Source organism: Puma concolor, chromosome D2, assembly GCF_028749965.1.
Source record: "Puma concolor isolate L17-30 chromosome D2, mPumCon1.1.hap2, whole genome shotgun sequence".
NCBI classification, from domain to species: domain Eukaryota; kingdom Metazoa; phylum Chordata; class Mammalia; order Carnivora; family Felidae; genus Puma; species Puma concolor.
The window spans coordinates 18444600-18464921 of NC_141677.1; the positions used below are offsets into that span (position 1 = coordinate 18444600).

Sequence of the window (20322 nt, forward strand, 5' to 3'; positions counted from 1 at the left end):
TCATAGCCGCCTCCTCCCCTACCCCAGGGACCTCAGCGGTGTGAATGGTACCCCTTCAGTTTCTCTGGAATTTCTCGTGGCTGAGGCTGGACGGTAGAATGGATGCAATTTAGGAGGCCACGCAGACATCACAGCCTCTCAAAATTGCTAATAATTTTCTGGGAAGCAATACTGAGTCACGATTATAACGCCTATGAATTAAAGGGTCTGTCGTTTAGGAATCCGTACCAGGATTGGCCCATGTCACTAATTCTTTGAACGTCTTACAAACCAGAAACTTTTCTAAACAAATTCCTGTATGTTTACACGGCTAGATACCTTTTTTAAGACACCGAAATCCTACGGGTCTAAACAAGCTGGCTGGGCATATTGGTCGGAAATTCACTTGCTTCTAATGGAAACCTAATTAAAGGGCCTTCAAAAACTCAAAAACGAGTGCTGATGGTGCTCACATATCACAGAGTCTGAGCCTGGGCAGTCCAGGTTGGAGCACCTGCTCAACAAATCTTTGGAGACCAAGTGTCATCCTAACTTCCTCTTTCGCCATCCCCAGCATGTTGATAATTCACCCTTAAGCTTGTTGCCTCTTAGCACAACATGGCTGCAGCACCTCCAGACCTCACACCCATGTTTTTGGCCAGAAACATGAAGGAAGAACAAAAAAGGAAGGAGACGCCAGAATCAGGAAAATAAATCTTTTTAGAAACTCTCAAAAAAAAATCTTTTTAACCAAACAAAACATTTTTATTTGGCTCATCAGAGCCTAAGTCTGGAAACCACCTGTGAAGAATCATCCCACGGGGATGGGGACTGATGGTTGACAATTCTAACACTGTCTCTGTGTCAGAGACATACCCATATTGATAGGGTTAAAAATATTCACAGCTCAGAGTAATAGAAAGAAATAAAAAGGTGGCCCCCAGGGGGAGAGTACAGAGCTTCCTCGCATCTCTCTAGGTATAAGAAAATCCAGAAACCCATGGGAAGCGAGGGATCCGGGGCTGGGCCACTGGACAGAACTGTATTGAATGGTTGTTCCTAACAACAAGGAATTCTGAGAAAACAAGTATTTTTAGCTACTGCCCAGAATATAACTAGGATTTATGTAGTTTGAAAAGGGCGGGGGGGGGGGAGGGTGATGGGAGGGGGGGAGGGGCCATTAGAGGAACGGAATGAATATTGCATAGGCAGCTAACATTGCCTGCCAGGCGTGGGATTAGGACATATTTGATCTTTCTGGGTCTCGGTTTCTTCAGTTACAAAATGAGTGTTGGGCTAGATATAAAAATACCAACATTTTTCATCCAAGAGCTCCGAGTAGTAGATGATACCCAACTCTTTACCCCATTCCCATTTCAGAGAGAAAGCCCACAAAAGAACCACAGAATTTCACCGAGCGCTCATATTTAATACTGAGGGGCACCTGGGGTGGCTCAGTTGGTTAAGCATCCGACTCTTGATTTCCGCTCAGGTCACAATCTCACGATGGGCGTAGCACCTGCTTGGGATTCTCTCTCTCCCTCTCAATCTTCCCCTCCCCTGCTCACTGGCTCCCTCTCTCTCTCAAAAAAATAAAATAAAATAAAATAATAAATATGTTTAAAAAAGGGGAAAACTCATGAGCTTTTCATTCTAGGTCACATGTTAGTATAAATATAATCATAAAATATAAAAATAATGTTTTTAATCTACAAATAAAATGGGTAGATGTTTGTCCTGTGACCTTGCACACACCCCCTGCTCAGGGCACGTGTGCACAAGCTTGAGAAACTCTTAAATGCAATGCTAAGCATGACAGGAGTTTCCAGTTTCCACCATGGAAGGCTTGTGAGCCAGGCATTTGGAGATCAATGTGGAACGGGGGAGAGCAGTTGGCTGGTCCCGCTGAGGTCTGACCTCGAGCTTCCTTTAAAAAAACAATAGACCAGTTGGTCTCGATGGATGCGCACCAAAATACGGCAGCTGTCCTCCGGGTCCCAGAAGTTGGATCGCCGCCTCATAAACGCCCACCGCTTTGGCTGATGCTCTGTTGGTTGGAGACTTCTTGATTTGATGTCGCAAATAGCGATGGCCTTATTCACCGAATGACCGATGGCCTTGTTCCCCAGCTGCACGGGTAATACCCAAGAAACACCTGCTCAGGTGTCCTCAAGCCCGGTGTCAGAGAAGCACATCTGAAGGCTCGGCTTCTACTTGGCCCACTCCCCTTCCTTCCCATCTACACACCCTGGAGGAATTGTTGCAGGGGGTCCTGGGGACAGGAGTGGGGGTGAATGCGCCCCTCCCCGGGTGCATTCTGCCTTACCTGATGGAATCAAGTCAAGCTCGTTGTGCGAGGCTACCTCAAAACGTAGTCATCTCTCCCCAAGGTGAAGCGTTGTTTAAATACCCATTTTAAGTACTTGTGATGATAAGAAACCATTGATTTTGAGAAGAGGAGTGTCCATGAATATTCTTCGAAACTGTGTTGCACAAGACCATGGGGGAAGGGAAGGAAGAACAACAACAAAAAAAAAAAAATTAGAGAGGGAGGGAGCCAAACCATACGAAACTCTTAGAAACTGGGAACAAACTGAGGGTTGATGGGGGGTCGGAGGGAGGGGAGGGTTGGTGACAGGTATCGAGGAGGGCACCTGTTGGGATGAGCACTGGGTGTTGTATGGAAACCAATTTGACGATAAATTTCATATTAAAAATAATAAATAAGTAAACTGTGTTGCACAGAACATCCGGGAGACGCCAAGAGGATACTGGGGTAGGGTCGGGGGAAGGTACCCTGGAGAGAGACCCAGAATTCTGTGGAACCCCTCAGGCAGGCTCTCCATGCATATCTTCATGCTAGAGACTCCGAGAAATTCTGTAGGAGGGAGATCTATTTAACTTCAGTGAGTCCAGAATTTCCTAAACTCAAAGAGATGAACGTGGAACTCTTTTTCGTCGCTCCCCCGTTGACCACAGAAGGAATGTGTTTTTGTGAACCACCGCTTTAGGAGCTACCGCTTAGGCTGGCGGGACTTTTGTGGCCATTGATCCATTGTCACACATGTTGCGCAAGCTCCCATGAAGCCTTCTCTCCTGTCTGAGATTATGAAAGGAAAAGCCACGGGCTGTGTATTTTATTCTCGGCAGATGTTCTGCCGCATAGCGCCTTGCATGAACTCTCTCTTATTTCCCCCCACCTGCAAAGCAAGGGGGCCAATACTCACCATACAAAAAACATAATGGAAGAAGTTACTTCTAAGGTGTTTTAAGAAGGAAATGCCGATCGTTTATCGAAGGGACGTGTGGCAAAGAAAGAACGAGAGATAGATACACTCGGACTGTGGGTGACGTACATCCTGGGTTGCCCGGTTCCTAGCTACCTTCTCTGCAACAACAAAGTACATATGCATGGGTTTTTAATGCCCTTTAAAAGTAACAAAAACCAGAAAGGGGCTGAGAGTAACATCAGGTGCTGCTCCGGGTGTGTCAGGAAAGACTCCCCCCACCCCGCAATCCGATCGAATGAGATTGGATGGAGGATGCTCCAGAGGTGCCTGGCAGTGGGGTGCCTCTCAATCTGGGGTGCCGGCAGCGGGAAGCCACCGGGAGGTAGAGGAAAGCAGATGGACGAGGCACAGACAGAGGACAGGGTGATGCTGGCGAGGTCACTGCCCACGGGAATCCCTTCTCCTTTTTCCTGATTTGGAGGGGGGGTAGAAAATAAGAAGTTCTAGTTCATGAAATTTAAGGCAGCCATTTATCTCGGAGCCCTTTCAAGTCCTCTTTTTTTTTATTCTTTTTTTTTTAATGTTTATTTATTTTTGAGAGAGAGAGAGTCGGGGGGGGGGGCGCGGGCAGAGAGAGACAGAGACACAGAATCCGGGGCAGGCTCCAGGCTCTGAGCTGTCCGCACAGAGCCGGACGTGGGGCTTGAACTCGAGCCGTGAGATCGTGACCCTGAGCCAAACGAAGTCAGACACTTAACCGACTGAGCCACCCAGGCACCCCTCAAATCCTCTTTAAGCAAAAAGGTCAGGGATGAATGAGTAATAAACACAAGGGACAAAAGGAGCTAGCATGGAAGGGCACAGGACACCAGGTCAGAAGATTTGGGTTCAAACTCGAATCCTGGCAGCTAAATCCTGCCCTGCCTGGGATCCCCACGCTTCCCAAGGCCTCGATTTCCACATCTGTGCCATGAGGGTAATGCACATTTCCCACAGGCTCGTGAAAAGCAGTTGCGATCCCAAGGGCACACATTTACTGTCTCCCCACAGGCTACAGTAAGTGGGGTGAGGGGTTTCCTGTCACCTCCTTACCTGCTGTTCATCACCAGACGGAGGTGAGGAAAAGCCGAAGTGAGGTTTAAAACACAGCAGCCCTCCCAGGAGTGGTTTACATCATTTCACATCACTCGTGGCAACGCCATCCTGCTGCTAAAGACCATAATCATCTCGATGCTTTTTCTGCTTTTAAACATAAATATTTTAGAATAGGGAACGTTACAAGCAGCCAATTCTTTAAAACCTCCCACGTGAGGAAAGCAGCTAGTGAAAGAGATTTGATAACACATGAACTGTGCTGAAAACATTGAAACATAATGAAGCTACCAGCCGCTTCCTGATCTTTCCGACCATGCGGGCTTCTGATTTTACTACTTCCTTTTACGTCTGCTCAATGACAGGCTTAAAAAAAAAAACAGGGGCGCCTGGGTGGCGCAGTCGGTTAAGCGTCCGACTTCAGCCAGGTCACGATCTCGCGGTCCGTGAGTTCGAGCCCCGCGTCAGGCTCTGGGCTGATGGCTCGGAGCCTGGAGCCTGTTTCCGATTCTGTGTCTCCCTCTCTCTCTGCCCCTCCCCCGTTCATGCTCTGTCTCTCTCTGTCCCCAAAAAAAAAAAAAAAAAAACCTACATTTTCAAAGATGACTAAGGTTAGCATTTTGATGTATTTCCTTTTCATCAAGAACCAAAGGTAAGGGGTGAGCTAAAGAGCTAAAGAGTTAGCTGATGGGTTGAAGGTGATGTGGTCCCTTCCCCGAAAGAACCAGAGTCCCTTTCCTTGGTTCTCCCCCAGGCTCTCTCTTATCTCTCTTATCTGGAATCAGATAAAAAGCCATTCTATGAGGCCGTGGCTTTCAGTTACCATCAACGCCCAGGCGATTCACGAGTCTTCCTCTCCAGCCTCCCCTCTCAGCTCACGCCCGTCCGCCGGCAGATGCTCGACACCTGCACAATCTCAAAATGACACGCGTCCAAGGTAACACTTTGCTCTCCCGCCGCCAACTCAATCCTCCTCTGGGTATCCAGTGTCAAGTCATCAAGTCATGACAGTGGTTTTGGAGCCCTTCTTGCCTTCCCCTGGGGAGCGTGTTCTACCCGTAACCAAGTCCTGTTGAGTTTGCTGCCTACCTAGCTTCTGGAATGGTGTGCTTCTTGCCACTCACACGTATTCCACCCTGGTCCGAGTTGCAATCATGTCTCACATATAAAAGCTTCCTTCAGGGGCGCCTGGGTAGCTCAGTCCGTTGAGCGTCTGACTCTTGATTTCGGTTCAGGTTGTGTGATCCCTGGGCCATGGGATCGAGCCCCACAGCAAGCCCTGCATCAGGCTCCATGCTGAGCATCGAGCTCCTTGAGATTCTCTCTCTCTCTCTGCCCCTCTATTCTGCTCATCCTCTCGCTCTCTCTCTCTCTCTAAAATAAAAAAAAAAATTAAGCCTCCTTCACTTGCCTTTCTGCACCCAGTAGGTTTCCCTCCATTCCATAGTAGATAACACAGCCATAGCCATCTTTTTTAGAACATAAAATTGTATGATCACATTTTATACACACACACACACACACACACACACACACACACACACTTAAGAGTCTCCTTTTTTATTGAGGTATAATTAACATATGACATCATATTAGTTTCAGACATAATGATTCAGGATCTATGTGATCACTGTGGCAAATCTAGTTAAGATCCATCACCATACACAGTTACAAAAAAATGTTTTTTCTTGTGGTAAGAACTTAAAAAATCTACTCTCTTAGCAGCTTCCAAATGCTCAATAGAGCATGATGAACTGTAGCCACCATGCTATATATCGCATCCCCAGACTTATTTATCTTCCAGCTGGAAGTTTGTACCTTTTGATTCCCTTCACCCATTTCACAACGTCCCGCCCCTGCCTCTGGCAACCACCAATCTATTCTCTGTTATCTATGAACTTGTTGGGGTTTTTTTTTTTTTTAATGCCACGTATGAGTGAGATCATAGGGTTTTTGTCTTTGTCTGACTTATTTAGCAAAATGCCCTCAAGTTGCATCCGTGTTGTCTCAAAGGGCAAGCTTTCATTTCAAGAGCATTTTTCTCTTTGTTCTAATAAAAATTCCTTCCTGTTATTCATACCATAAAGACCAAAATCCCTAAGGGGGCTGTGTGGACTCCTTGAGGACAGAGATTGTGTCCTTTCTTTTTCTGCCCTGCCCTATATTCCTAGTACTTGGCACAGGCTGCCACAGTGAAATATTAATGGCAGATATTTCCAAAGGGGTCGTGTGGCCTTGGGAAGATGTCTGTAGCCCTCTACCGTGGGGCTCAGTTACTCCTTCTGTAAAATGGGCATGGTAACAGTGCTTCCCAGGAGACTGTAATTATAAAAGCTGCACAGCTCTGTTGTTAATGTTTTCTTGCACAAAAGTTCATGCGATGCACCTGAACCCTTTAAATCTACTGTTTTTGATTTCTGCATTAAGTGTTTCAACTATATATATTTTAGCCTTATCGATATTTCGAAGTACCAACTGTGCACCCAGAATTGTCCAATGTGTAATGGTTATGATTTGTGTCCAGGAAACTTACAATCACGTATAACTGATATTAATCCCAATGGAATCAGATAACAATATTTAGGTCTTCTGAGGTACATACATTCATTTATTATCTACCTCTCTTTTTAAAGTGCCAACCCAGGTAAGAAGTCTCTATTATCTCCACTCTACAGATAGAGAACTGGGAGCAAAGAGACGTGGCATGACGTGCCCAAGGGCAGAGTCCGAAACAGAAGAGGGAATGATACTCATAATAATTTGCATTTGTGAAGCGCTCTTCCTCCTGAAAAATCCAAAGCTCTTAGCAACGCACAATGGAATCCGTCATTACAAAAATGCTAGGAGGTTAAACAACAAGTATTGATTTCCCTAAGAGAGAAAAGTTTTAAAATGTAGTTGTGTCGCTAACTTCATAACCATGCAGTTAGATTGGATCAAAAAATCGTATTTTGCATCGCACTCAAACAGGGATTATTAGGAACTCAGAGGGAGTTCCAAGGCAGAGTGAATTGCTGAGTCAGGGTTCTGCCGGCTACGTCTCTTGCTTTCTGCTCCCTGAGGTTAAACCAGAACAAAAGACACAGGATATGCATTGAAGGGAATGCATGTGAATTTGGAGTCAAACATGACTCTTTCTACTTAGCACTGTGATCTTAGGCAAGTAACTTAACCTTGAATAACCCTCTTTTCTCATTAGAAGAATGGGTGTAATAACTCCACTACATATGGAAATTAAATATGAAAAAGAAAGAAGGCATCCGGCGTGGTGTCTGGACCAAAGGGTTGTTTAACAGTGGCTGATATTGACACTTGTATCTATCAGTGATAATAAATGGTTTCTTCCATTTTTAAAACGTCGTAAGCAAATGGCCAAGTTAACTAGGCAAGAAATTCTGAAGGCTAAACTTGTGCATGGAATTCGGGTAGAAGTGAAGATGGGGGTCAGTTGAGACTGATTAGCAAGCTCCCTCCTTCTACGAGCTCCCAAATTTTCATGGGAGGGCCCACTCCAGTTCCAATGGCAGATCTGGGGCCAAAGCTGAAGGGGGCTTTCTCCAGGTTGGACCTCAAAGATAGGGAGCAAACATGGAGAAAGATGGCAGAATCTTTCACGTCAATCCAGAGAATACGTCAAAGAACAAAGCAAGAACAAGTTCTAAACCTTGGGGATCTGCCGGAGATGTCCCTGGGGGAATATTCCTAGGGAGTAATGATTAAAGAAGTAAGAAGCTGAATAAAAATGCTTTTCTGAGAACACTAAAGCCAAACCTTCCCTGGAAGACAACCAGGAAACTTCCACACCACCCAAGATGTAGCACATTGTCTGAATCTCCATCTGTTAGGGAAACTCCTATTAGGCAAACAGAATGCCTCCTTGAAAACACTAAAATCTTTGGTGGGCAGAAGTGGGCACTCTACAGTTTACTGCTTACTGCCAAATCATTCCACCCCATGCATTGGTCTTAATATCTTGCCGAGAATGGAAGTTTCAGGGAATCAAGTCCAGGAGAAAGAATCACTTTGGAGGTGATGGCACCATTTGGCGGGAGTCCACAGAACCAATACACCATGAACATCAAGGAGGGAGTCAGTGAAAGCCCAGGAGGCTGCATCACGGACCAGAAACTTCCTCGGAGTATGAAGGACTTTTTCATATAATTTCAGCTGGCAATTGTTTTCTTGTCAAGCAATTAAAGAAGAAATAAGGAAAAGAAATAAAAAGCATCCAAATGAGAAGGGACAAAGTAAAATGATCTCTCTCTCTGCAGATGACACAATCTTATATGCAGAAAACCCTAAAGATTACACACACACACGCACACACACACAATTATTAGAATAAATGAATTTAGCAAAGTTGCAGGGTGCAAAATCAACACACAAAAATCAGTGGCATTCTTACATATTAACAATGAACCATTAAAAAAGGAAATTCAAAAAACAATTCCATTTCCTATAGTATCAAAAAATAAAATAATATAAAATGCTTAGGAATAAACTTAGCCAAGGAGAGTTGTCCACTGAAAACCACAAAATGTCTCTGAAAGATAGTATCTTCTAAAGAAGATACAAATTAGTAGAAAGGTATCCAGTGTTCATGGATTGGAAAGCTTAATATTGTTAATATGACAGTACTAATCGAAGTGATCTACCAGGGCAGTGCAATCACTATCAATATTCCAATGACAATTTCTGCAGAAATAGATAAATCCATGCTACAATGCATATGAAAACTCAAGGGACAAAACAGTCTTTAAAAAGAAGGAGGGGCGCCTGGGTGGCTCAGTCGGTTAAGCATCTGACCCTTGATTTCAACTCAGTTATGACCTCATGGTTCGTGAGTTTGAGCCTTGAGTCAGGCTCTGAGCTGACTATGCAAAGCATGCTTGGGATTCTCTCTCTCCCCCTCTCTCTCTGCTCCCCTCCACTTGTGCGTGCACGCATGCACATGCACGCGTGCTCTCTCTCTCTCCATCTCAAGTAAATAAACTTCAAAAAACTTTTTCAAAACAAGAAGAAAATTGGAGGGCTCACACTTTAAAACTTATTACAAAGCGGATGGCAATCAAAATAGTATGGTTCTGGCATAAAGACAGACTTACAGACCAATGGAATGGAATAGAGAGCCCAGAAATAAAATCTCGCATATGGGGTCAAATGATTTTCTTTTTTTTTTTTTAATGTTTATTTATTTTCAGAGAGAGAGAGAGAGAGAGAGAGAGCACATGAGTGTGAGTCGGTTAAGGGCAGAGAGAAAGAATCCCAAGCAGGCCCCTTGCTGTCAGCACAGAGCCCAACTTGGGGCTCGATCTAATGAACGATGAGATCATAACCAGAGCTGAAATCAAAAGTCAGACACCCAACTGACTGAGCCATCCAGATGCCCTGATGGTCAAATCATTCTCAACAAGAATGCCAAGACCATTCCATGAAGAACGGGCAGTCTACAACAAATGGGGCTGGGAAAACTGGATATCCACAGGCAAATGAATGAAGCTGAATCCAGACCTTACAGTGTACTCAAAAATTGACCAAAAATGTACCATAAATGTAACTATAAGAGCTATAAACCATAGAACTCTGAGAAAAGACAGGGGGAAAGCTCGTGACATTGTATTTGGTAATGATTTCTTGGCTATGATACCAAAAGCACAGGCAACAAAAGAAAAACCTTCATTGGACCCCATCAAACTTTAAAACTTCTGTGCATTGAAGGATAGAGTCAATAAAATGGAATGCCAACCCTCTCAATGGAGAAAATATTTGCAAATCATATATCTGATAAAGGGTCAGTATTCAGAATATACAAAGAACTCCTGCAACTTAACAACAAAACCAAATAACCTGATTAAAAATGGGCAAAGGATTTCTCCAAAGAAGATAAACAAATGGTCAATAAGCACATGAAAAGATACTCAACTTCACCAACCTCTAGCGAAATGCAAATTGAAACTGCGGTATTTTTATAAAGGAAAAAGAAGGAAGGAAGGAAGGAAGGAAGGAAGGAAGGAAGGAAGGAAGGAATAACCAGTGTTGATGAGGATATGGAAAAATTAGAGCCTTTATGCTCTGCTGGTAAGAACGTAAAATGATGCAGCCACTGTGGAAAACAGTTTTCCTCAAGAAGTTAAACCTAGAATTACTCTATGATCCAGAAATTCCACTTCTGGGTATATAACCAAAAGACATGAAAGCAATAATTTGAACAGATATTTCTACCCACATATCCATAACAGCCTTATTCATAATAGCCAAAGTGTGGAACAACCCCAGTGGCCCTCAGTGCATGCATGGATAAACAACATGTGATATAGGCACGCAATGGAATGCCATTCAGCCTTAAATAGACTCTGAAATGTTGACACTTGCTACAACATGGATGAATCTTGAAGACATCATGCTAAGTGAAATAAGCCAGTCACAAAAGGACAAATACAATTTGAGTCCACTTATATGAGGTACCTACAGGAGTCAAATTCATAGAAACAATAAAAATCGAATAATGGTTGTTAGGAGCTAGAGGAACAGGGAAATAGGGGGACAATTGTTTAATGGGTACAGAGTTTCAGTTTGAGATGATAAAAATAGTTCTTGAAATAAATAGTGGTCATGGTCACACAACATTGTCCGTGCACTTAATGCCAATAAGTTATGCACTTGAAATGGTAAATGTTATGTTATGTGTATTTTATTAGAATAACAAAAAATTTAAGGAAACATTTAGGTGTAAATCTAACTAAACAGGTACAATACTTGTATACTGAAACAACACAATGCTGATGAAAGAAAATTTTAAAACATATAAATATGTAGAGAAATATACTATGTTCATGGATTAAAAGAATCAACACAATAAAGATGTCAATTATCCCCAACCTGATACGTAGATTTATCATAATGCCTATCAAAAGCCCTTCAAGAGTTTTTATAAGTATAGATAAGGTTACTCTAAACTTTATAGAGAAAAGCAAACAAATTCGAAGAACCAACACAATGTTGAAAAAAAAAGAATACAGTTGGAGGAATCAGTCTACCCAATGTCAAGACTTCTAGCTACAGTCATCAAGATTCTGTGGTATTGGCAGAAGCACAGACTTATAGATCAATGGACCAAAACAAAGAATTCAGAAATAAACCTATACAAATATGCCCAGCTGGTTTTTGACAAAGGTGCAAAAAGCAATTCGGTGAGGAAGGATAGCTTTTTCAACGAATGGCACTGGAACATTTGGACATGTAAGCATTTGAACCACCAGCAAAAAACAATACAAAACAAAACAAAACCAACTCAAAATGGATCACAGATTTAAATGCAAAACACAAAACTATAGGAGAAAACCAGCAGATCCAGGGCTGTGAGCAAAGATTTCTTAGACTCAACTCTAAAAGCATGATCCATAAACAGAAAAAAATTACACCTTTTTAAAAACTTTCAGCAGAATTATAAACTTTTGCTCTGTGAAAGACCTTGTTAAGAAGGTGAAAAGACAAACTTCAGCCTGAGAGAAAATATTTGCAAACCATACATCTGACCCAAACACCTAGCATCTAGGATATATAAAGAACTCGGCAGTAAAAAATAAACAAGTCACTTTAAGAATGGTCAAAAGATATGAAAACACATTTCACCAAAGAGGATACATGGGTGGCAAATAAACACAAGAAAAGCTGTTCGACATCACTAGCAATCAGGGGAGTGCCGATTAAAACCACAATGTGATATCACTCCACATCCATCAGAATGACTAAAAAAAAAAGAAAGAAAGAAAGAAAAAGAAAAAAAGTGGTACAACTGGGTGGCTCAGTCAGTTAAGTATCTGACTTGGGCTCAGGTCATGATTTCACAGTTCGTGAGTTTGAGCCCCGCATTGGGCTGTCTGCTGTCAGCACAGAGCCTGCTTTGGATCTTCTGTCCCCCCACCCCACCCTGCCCTACCCTGCTTGTTCTCTCTCTCTCTCTCTCTCTTTCAAAATAAATAAATAAACTTTTAACGTTTATTTATTTTTGAGACAGAGAGAGACAGAGCATGAACGGGGGAGGGGCAGAGAGAGAGGGAGACACAGAATCCGAAGCAGGCTCCAGGCTCTGAGCTGTCAGCACAGAGCCCGACGCGGGGCTCGAACTCACGGACCGTGAGATCGTGACCTGAGCCGAAGTCGGCCACTTAACCGACTGAGCCACCCAGGCGCCCCATAAATAAACTTTTAAAAAGTCTATGTATATACTACGTTTTTTCCTACACATTCATCTTATAATAGAGTTTAATTAAAAATTAGGCACCATAAGAGGGGCGCCTGGGTGGCTCCGTCAGTTAAGCGCCCAACTTCGGCTCCGGTCGTGATCTCGCGGTTCGTGGGTTCGAGCCCCGACTCGGGCTCTGTGCTGACAGCTCAGAGCCTGGAGTCTGCTTCGGATTCTGTGTGTGTCTCTCTCTGCTCCTCGCCCACTCACACTCTCTCTCTTTCTCTCTCAAAAATAAATAAACATAAACAAAATTAGGCACCATAAGAGATTAACGACAGTAATTAATAAAATAAAATAATTATAATAAACTAATAAAAGTTATGTGAATGTGGTCTCTCTCTCTCTCTCTCTCTCTCAAAATACCTTCTTGTACTGCACTCACCCTTCTTGTGAGGATGTGAGATGAGAAAATGCCTGCGTGACGAGATGAAGCGACGTGAGTGACGGAGGCACCGCAGCATTAGGGCTACTATTGACCTGACGATATGTCAAAGAGAGGATCATCTTCTTCCAGTCCGCAGTTGGCAGTGGGTAATTGAAACCACAGGAAGTGAAACAGCAGATAAGGCGGGGGCCGGGGGGGGGGGCGGGTAGTGTCTTACTCAAACTTACCTTGAATAAAAAGAAGACAGACCTGGAAAAATTCTTTGGCCTTATACTCGTCATATCATCCTGAGTTCCTAGCTCCCTGCTTCATGCGACAACCAATAAATTAATTAGGGCCTGGCCAACAGAAGGGAGTCCTCTCTGATCAGCATTCTCAAAGACAGTCGGCACCCAAACACAGCAAAAGACCTTAATCCTTTCTGCCAAACAACCATCCTCCACCACGGGCGATCGGACGCCTGGAAAGCACTTTTTGATGAAGTCAGCGAGCAGAAAAAATGTGCGGGAGAGGATTTTACTACACATCTGCACGCAAGCAGAGCGGTGGTGTGCTGAATCGGATCCAGGACAAAAGGTCTCGTCGTGGTCGTAGACAAAGAACAATAGTCATGGGGGCTCTTCGCCCTCTTGAAGGACGCCGGCCCTGCCGGTCACCTTGGCTGGCAGAGCAGCGGCTCCGTAGCCAGGGCACCTGTCACTCCGTCGGCCGTTGCTGAGAAGTCCAAGTGGGCACCCTCCTAATGGCAACAATTCTTTAAGCTGGCCTTCGACCCATGACTTGATGAAAAAGAGTTGCCTCCGGTTGCCTCTGCCCCCATGTCTCAGGAATCTGGATTAAGAGACGCTGAGGAAAAGAAGCGATTAGCGGAGGAAGTACAACCCAAAAAGTTCATGATGGCAAAAGATGTGGGGCAGACCCAGGAGGCCACGGGAAAGCCAAAGTTGCCAGCACCTGGAACTCTGGAGCAGCGAGAAGAAAGTGAAGCAGACGGGCAGAGGGAGGTTGGAGGTGCCTGGAGAAAAGCCTGGAACCCTGAAGGAAACGGGGGGCTTAGGCAGGCCCTGGCACAGCCCACGGCAGCCTAACAGCTAACCCCTGCCTCGCCTTGTGCCCTCCTTCGGCCTCTAGCAGCTTATCATCACATTTTCTGGAATGAAGCTCTCTCCCTAAGAGGAATTCTGGTGCCAGCTGTTAATGTGCCTCCTTCTTACCCCCCTACAAATTAAAGCACCGCCTACCCTCTGCCTCTAAGTCCATCAAGGGGATTAAAGGTCTGCTGCTCCGACTACCAAAAAAAAAAAAAAAAAAAAAAAAAAAAAAAAAAAAACCTACCAAATCAATAACCGGGGTCAGTTCAGCACGATCCCGGCTCCCACTGGCCCATCTGACAGAGTGACGGCCTCTGTAATACACAGAAGGCCTCAGTCAGTTGTGGCCACGTACTGAGAACTTGCGTGTCAGCCGAGCATCAGGACTTTGCTTGTGTCAGATCTGTGCCCCCCGTGGGCCCCGTTAACTATGACACCACCTGCACACCAGCGAGGACAAAACACGCCTGCTGTCAGCTCTGTCCAGGTCACAATCTCCCTGGGCCTCAGTGTTCTCGTCGGCAAAACAATGCACTTGGACCAGAACAGCGGGTCCAGAGGAGACACCAGAGAGCCCAGGCAGGGAGCGGGGAAGCCTGCACAGCAGACGAGAGGGAATAGGGCTGAGTACCAGCCCCACCTGCACCCCGGCTTCTACCAGAGGCAGCTCGACTCTCACCCCTTCTTCACACTGGGCTCCCTGCTCAGAATGCAGTGAACGAAATGTTTCCACTGCTGGAAGTACTTGAAAACCACTTGTCTAGCTGTTCTCTAAATTCCCATCAGCAGCTTCTATTCGGCTACGGTATCGCACTTGTCATTCCAGGAGCGAATGTTTCCGCTACACTTAACAGACCCATATGACTCCAAGTCAGAATGTATATCCAGGAGGATCTGATCCAGGAGGCGGAGAGCTGCTGAAAGGGATTTCAGGGCTAAGGTGAAGCACAGCCAGGTCCACGGCAGCCTGTAGCCCACAGACAGGGTCCTTCTGCTAAGAGCGGGCCCCAGCGTGTAACGGGGGGAAGGACTGCTAACCCTACCCGAACTCCCTCATTATCTCTCAATAGTTACTTCCTCTTCCGCAATAACAGAATCCCATATCATGTCAGCAGGTACCACCCAGGATAAAAGACGACAGGGGCGCCTGGGTGGCTCAGTCGGTTAAGCATCCGATTTCGGCTCAGGTCGTGGTCTCTCTATTCACAGGTTCGAGTCCCGTGTCGGGCTCTGGGACAGCTCAGAGCCTGAAGCCTGCTTTGGATTCTGTGTCTCCCTCCCTCTCTGCCCCTCTCCCCCTTTTCTGTCTCTCTCAAAACTAAAAAAAAAAAAAAAAAAAAAAAAAAAAAAAAAGGCATTTCCCAGCCCCCTTGCAGCCACTTGTGGATAGATGAGTGACCAAATTCCAGATGGTGACATTTCAGCAGGAGTATTGTCCAGGACTTCTGGGAGGCTTTTTCAACAAGGGGGACACATTTCATGCTCAGCAGCCATCTTAAGTCATGGAGACTGAGGCTAACATGACAGAACAACAGGTTAGTGGGAGCCTCGGTCCCCAATGACCTTGGAGGCACCATATGAGCCTGGGCTATGCTTCTAGAGTCGCTATGGGCGAGAGACATAAGCTTTCATCTTCTTTCAGCCACTGTTATTTTGAGTTTGAGGTCACAGTCAGTTTGACCCAATCTGGCAAATAATTAATGCCCCAAAGTCGCAGTCAGTAGGGACGAGAGAGCCTAAAATGTAACAATTTTTGGAGGAGGTCAGATGGCAGGCGATAACGACACAGATGGTAAGCTGGAAACTGGGTGAGCCTTGTTACGCAGGGACAAAACGTTTGGTAAAACTGTCACCCGTGGTTCCTTGGGTCAAAGACCACAAGCTGAGATCTGTGCAGAGAAGGATCGATGGAGAGAATTCAGTTGGCAGGTGGTGGCCATTATGGCTTCGTAATGGGCCAACCTGCCCAGGCCCAACTGTTCCCAGAATGCCTGGCCGAAGGCGTCCATTAGGGTGGGTCTGAAACTGTCCCACTTTCCTCTGGATTCCCCTCCAGAGGTAGACCTCCAGCTTCCCGGTGGTGCGACCCACGCCAGGCCCTTACTTAGAAGTACCCTGCTCTGGATGCTCGGCTGCTACCATCTTGGAATTCGGAATTTTTGAACAAGAACCCTTGCATTTGCACTTTGCACTGTGTCCGGAAGATTATACAGGCGTTCCTGCTCAGTGATTCTGCACCTCTGGCTAGACTCCGATGCAGTCTTCTATGCTTCCCTTTTAACAGAGTCCTGGGAGAGCGAGCAAGCTCACACAGAGTGATCCAGCCCCAGGCAGAGTAGAGAAGATAGCAAAGCCGAGGGAGGAACAATCTGCCTGCAGTCCCTGCTCTCGGACCCCCAAGGAAGCACGGAAGACAGCCGTTCCGAGGAAATGAGATGGTGATCTCCACACGGGGGTGGTGATCTGCCGGCAAAACCATTAGCCTCACAGCCGAGCGCTCTGTTTCAGATGGCCGCCAACCTGACACATCGGGTTGGAGGAGAGAGCAAACAGTAAACGACAAGAGTCCGTGGGCTGGAACCCCACAGGTAGGAGGGAAACTTACCTCTGAGAATCCCCTGCAGTTCACCTTTCCCTACTGATGCTTGCTCCGTTGGGAAACACCTCTTCTTCTGAAAAAGGAGAAATTGAGCTTTTCTGGAGACCTGTCTTTACCCTGTCGGATCTACAGCTCTTTCTTTTTTCCACGTTCTCCTTCTTTCAGACAGGCAGACTTCCGGGGGTATCGGACATCCTGAGGTTGCGTTGATCACAGGGCCAGATAATCTGTGGACGGGAGGAAACCACGAGGAAGCAGGAAAGGACTTTCCAATTCTCAAAGCCAAGCATTTCTGGAACCAGCTACAGGGAGTGACAACCACCGTAGGTGACGTTGCACCCTGGTGACCAGAACCAGGTCAACAATTTAGCCAAGCAGTGATGATGGCAAGGCTGGTATCAGATGGGGGAGTGGACATGGGTGAACCAATAGTGGTCTTTTGACCCTGAGACTCTGACCTTGGGACTTCTGCAGAGCAGGTGGGGACGGGGGCGGGTGCAGATCCTCCCAGAGCCAATCTGGAAAGCACAAGTGACAGAAGCCAACCTCTAGAGTCAGTGCTACTAACCACCCTCACTGTGATGACTGAGTGTGTGTGTGTGTGTGTGTGTGTGTGTGTGTGTGACAGAGAGAGACAGAGACAGAGACAGAAAGAAACATCCACCCAATCTCTCAACTGACCCTGAATCACTAAATGATTTAGAACCTACAAGGAACTATCTCATTCTTTTCTGAATTCTCACTACTAAGAGCAGGACTTGGCATCATACTACTGCTCAGTAGACGTTGAGCCTCGGGTGGCTATCATATCTACAGTATCTCCTCCTCCTCCCTTGAAGATTGGGGTGGGGGTTGGCAGGGTCCTGGCAGCTTACCGGCTCCGCCCCACCTTGTCAGGAGTGACGGCCTGGGGACCCCCTTCTCTTCCCGCTAACTGGGTATAGCCATGGTTCTTTATCGGCACCGGCCAGGCGGTCCTGGGCTGGACTCCCACGCTCCAGAAAAATGCAGCATCGTAAGCACACCGTTTGTAATTCAGACATCACAGTTGTGCCTACATTTAAGTTGCTGTGTTATAACCAACTTGTATCCTCTTGTTATGATTTAAAGCCCACCAACTTCAACCAATTAAAAAAGCAATCCGGTGGGCTGAGGGGGAAAGTCTTGCTACGTGTTTCGCAGTGGTGCGGTGGGCCCCAAATCTGTGTTTTCTCGGTGATGCTCATGGACACCCCAAGGGTCTGTGCAGTCCCGGAGTCCCGAGAAGTGGTTACCAGACATTTTAGGTCACTGATAGGTAGTCACGTGTGAGGGGAACGAAGGTCTTTTCCTTTGTCACCAGGCCCTTCCTCAGGTACTCTGTATGTGCTGAGCGTAAGCACACGCCCAGCATCTTGCAGAACGGGTGGTCCTAAAACGTGGGCCTGTCCCTCCAGGGGCTTCTAGCTGAGCTCAAGAGAAAAGACAAACCCAGATGCGATGATAGAATTAAGGACTGGGTTGCATGGTAATGACAATAAATGCATTAAACACTGCAACGTTAAAAACAGCGCTTCGCAGGGAGAGGTGAGAGGAAAGCGTTTGCTCACATCACACGGTGCTTAGTGGCAGAGGTAGCACTGAAACTCACGTCCCTTTGGCACGTGGGCCGTACAAGTTCAATACTGTCGAGTCACCATATTGTACACCTGAAACCAATCTAACGCCGTCTGTTAACCAGCTGGGGTTGAAACAAAAACTTAAATTAAACCAACAAACCATCAAATGAAAGATCACAGAGCCCGGGTTCAAATCCAGGTCTTCCAGCTCTAAGATCTCCGTCCGTTCCACCACACCGTATTTCACAGATGCGTTAGAAATTTAAAGAGCTGCTCTTCATTCCGTTTGGGAGAGGGAAAAAGAGAGTTTCAGCCTTCTTCGATAGGACAGTTACATTCACGGAGTCCACATTTATGAACCAAAAGAGGGAGAGGGTGCCTGGGTGGCTCAGTTGGTTCAGCGTCCAAACTCCTGATTTCAGCCCAGGTGATAATCTCACGGTTTGTGAGTTCAGGCCCCGCATTGGGCTCTCTGCTGTAGCACAGAGCCCACTTTGAATCCTCTGTCTCCCTCTTTCTCTCTCTGTCTCATTGCCCCTGCCCCACTCATGCTCTCTCGCTTTCAAAACAAACATTTAAGAAAACATAAAACAAACATTTAAGAAAACATAACATTTTTGTTATGCTACATCATGTCCCTCACCTCCACCCTCGGGGATGTCCCGAGAAAACAGGAAAACAGCCCCTTCTCTGCAATTTTCTTCTCCCCCAAGGAAACTTCCATGGGTTGGGTGGAGCAGTCCAGGTTCCGTCTCGTGTGTTCCACTCAGCCAACGACCACACTTCTGTTCTCTCCCTCGGTGCTGATGGCCGTTCTGTTCCTCAGTGTACCAAAGAGTGTTTAGATGACCAGGGGCAAGCCCTGTCAGCCCAGCAGTGAAATGGAAAGTGTGACGTTGGAAGATTCATTTGGATCTGCCTGAAAATGGTGTGACTTGTTTCCAAAATCTATGGTTGAGGGCGTCCCATTTTTAACCTAAATCTTTCACCTTGTGACCGCTAAAACTTTTCCTTGCAGAGTTTAAACGGGGACTCTAGTCAAAACTGTCTTGTGGTTCAGTCTTTCAGCTGATTAACTTTTTCAAAAGCGTATGTCCAAGGGGCAATTCAAGATGTTGTGTTGGCATTAGCTCAGTGTCGGAGGCTGTCTGCTGGTCCCTTATGTGTGCAATAAAAACTTTTATACTGCATGTTCAGAAGGGGAAAAAATAAATTACCCATAATAGGAAATTAAGAGGAATTGCCATGGAATTGCCATCATAAATTAGATGGGCCGTCAGGAAAATATGATGGAATGGGCTGCTACGGAAAAGCTTATTTCTCTGGGCGCATTTATTTTGCATGAGTTTTTATTATTCAGTAGCTTTAGATTCAATCAATGTGCCTCCATCTGTCTTAGATGGCCAGGGTTTTTTCCCAGGGAAGAAATGGGGGAGGCTGCCCACCCAGACTCTGCCTGAAACCACGAAGGGATTTGTAGAGGAATGTTTTAAGAAAGCAAAAAAGCATTTGCCTCCAAGAAGTTAGTGCAAAGGCATGTTAATGAACTTCCCAAAGAGCCAAGATGAAATTTAGAAACTTACAGAACTGAAACGTGAAGCCTGTCAATACAGTAACTTTCTTGGCAACTCTAGCCTTGTGCCTCTAGGTCTGGAGCAGTAAGGGAGTGGGCGATCTTCTCTCCTTGGCCTTGGTGAGATTCATCTTATGTTTTCCCGTCTCTGGGAAAGATTGTGCTGTCTTGGGAGACATGGCCACCATTGCTGTTCTCGGTAAGATGCTACCTCGCCGGGACTGGGTATCCAACACTCAGGATGGCTTCTTTATCCTGTCGTAGAAGATATATCATCCCAGCTTGTGAAGGACAGAAAGCAAAAGGCTGCAGATGGAAAAATGGGTTATCGTGGCAACTCTTCCTCCTCTTATGAAAGTTGTCTGACCCACTGAGCTCATGGGGATGGTTGTTCTTGGGTGACCCGACACCCTGAATTTTCATAGAGGTTAATTTTTCCCCCCCAGACATTGTACTTGGTGATATTGGGACAAAAATGATGGGTGGCGCAGTCGGTTAAGCGTCCGACTTCAGCCAGGTCACGATCT

General features: G+C 45.8%; 1 long non-coding RNA gene across 7 annotated transcripts in view; it reads right to left on the reverse strand.

The window, feature by feature from the left end:
* Positions 1–720: 720 nt before the first annotated feature.
* The window catches only part of LOC147575817 (uncharacterized), an 81517-nt gene continuing 61915 nt past the window's right edge, over positions 721–20322 (reverse strand). For 2 of the 7 annotated variants that reach the window (XR_015241589.1, XR_015241585.1), the window contains 8 exons: positions 19806–20050; positions 18866–19084; positions 16631–16697; positions 13162–13780; positions 5391–5675; positions 4302–4448; positions 2306–3079; positions 721–2108 (listed from right to left, as the gene is read on the reverse strand). This is a non-coding gene — a long non-coding RNA (uncharacterized LOC147575817). Of the gene's footprint in view, positions 2109–2305; positions 3080–4301; positions 4449–5390; positions 5676–13161; positions 13781–16630; positions 16698–18865; positions 19085–19805; positions 20102–20322 lie in introns of all 7 variants that reach the window. The other 5 variants (XR_015241586.1, XR_015241591.1, XR_015241590.1 and 2 more) reach the window with 5 other exon arrangements.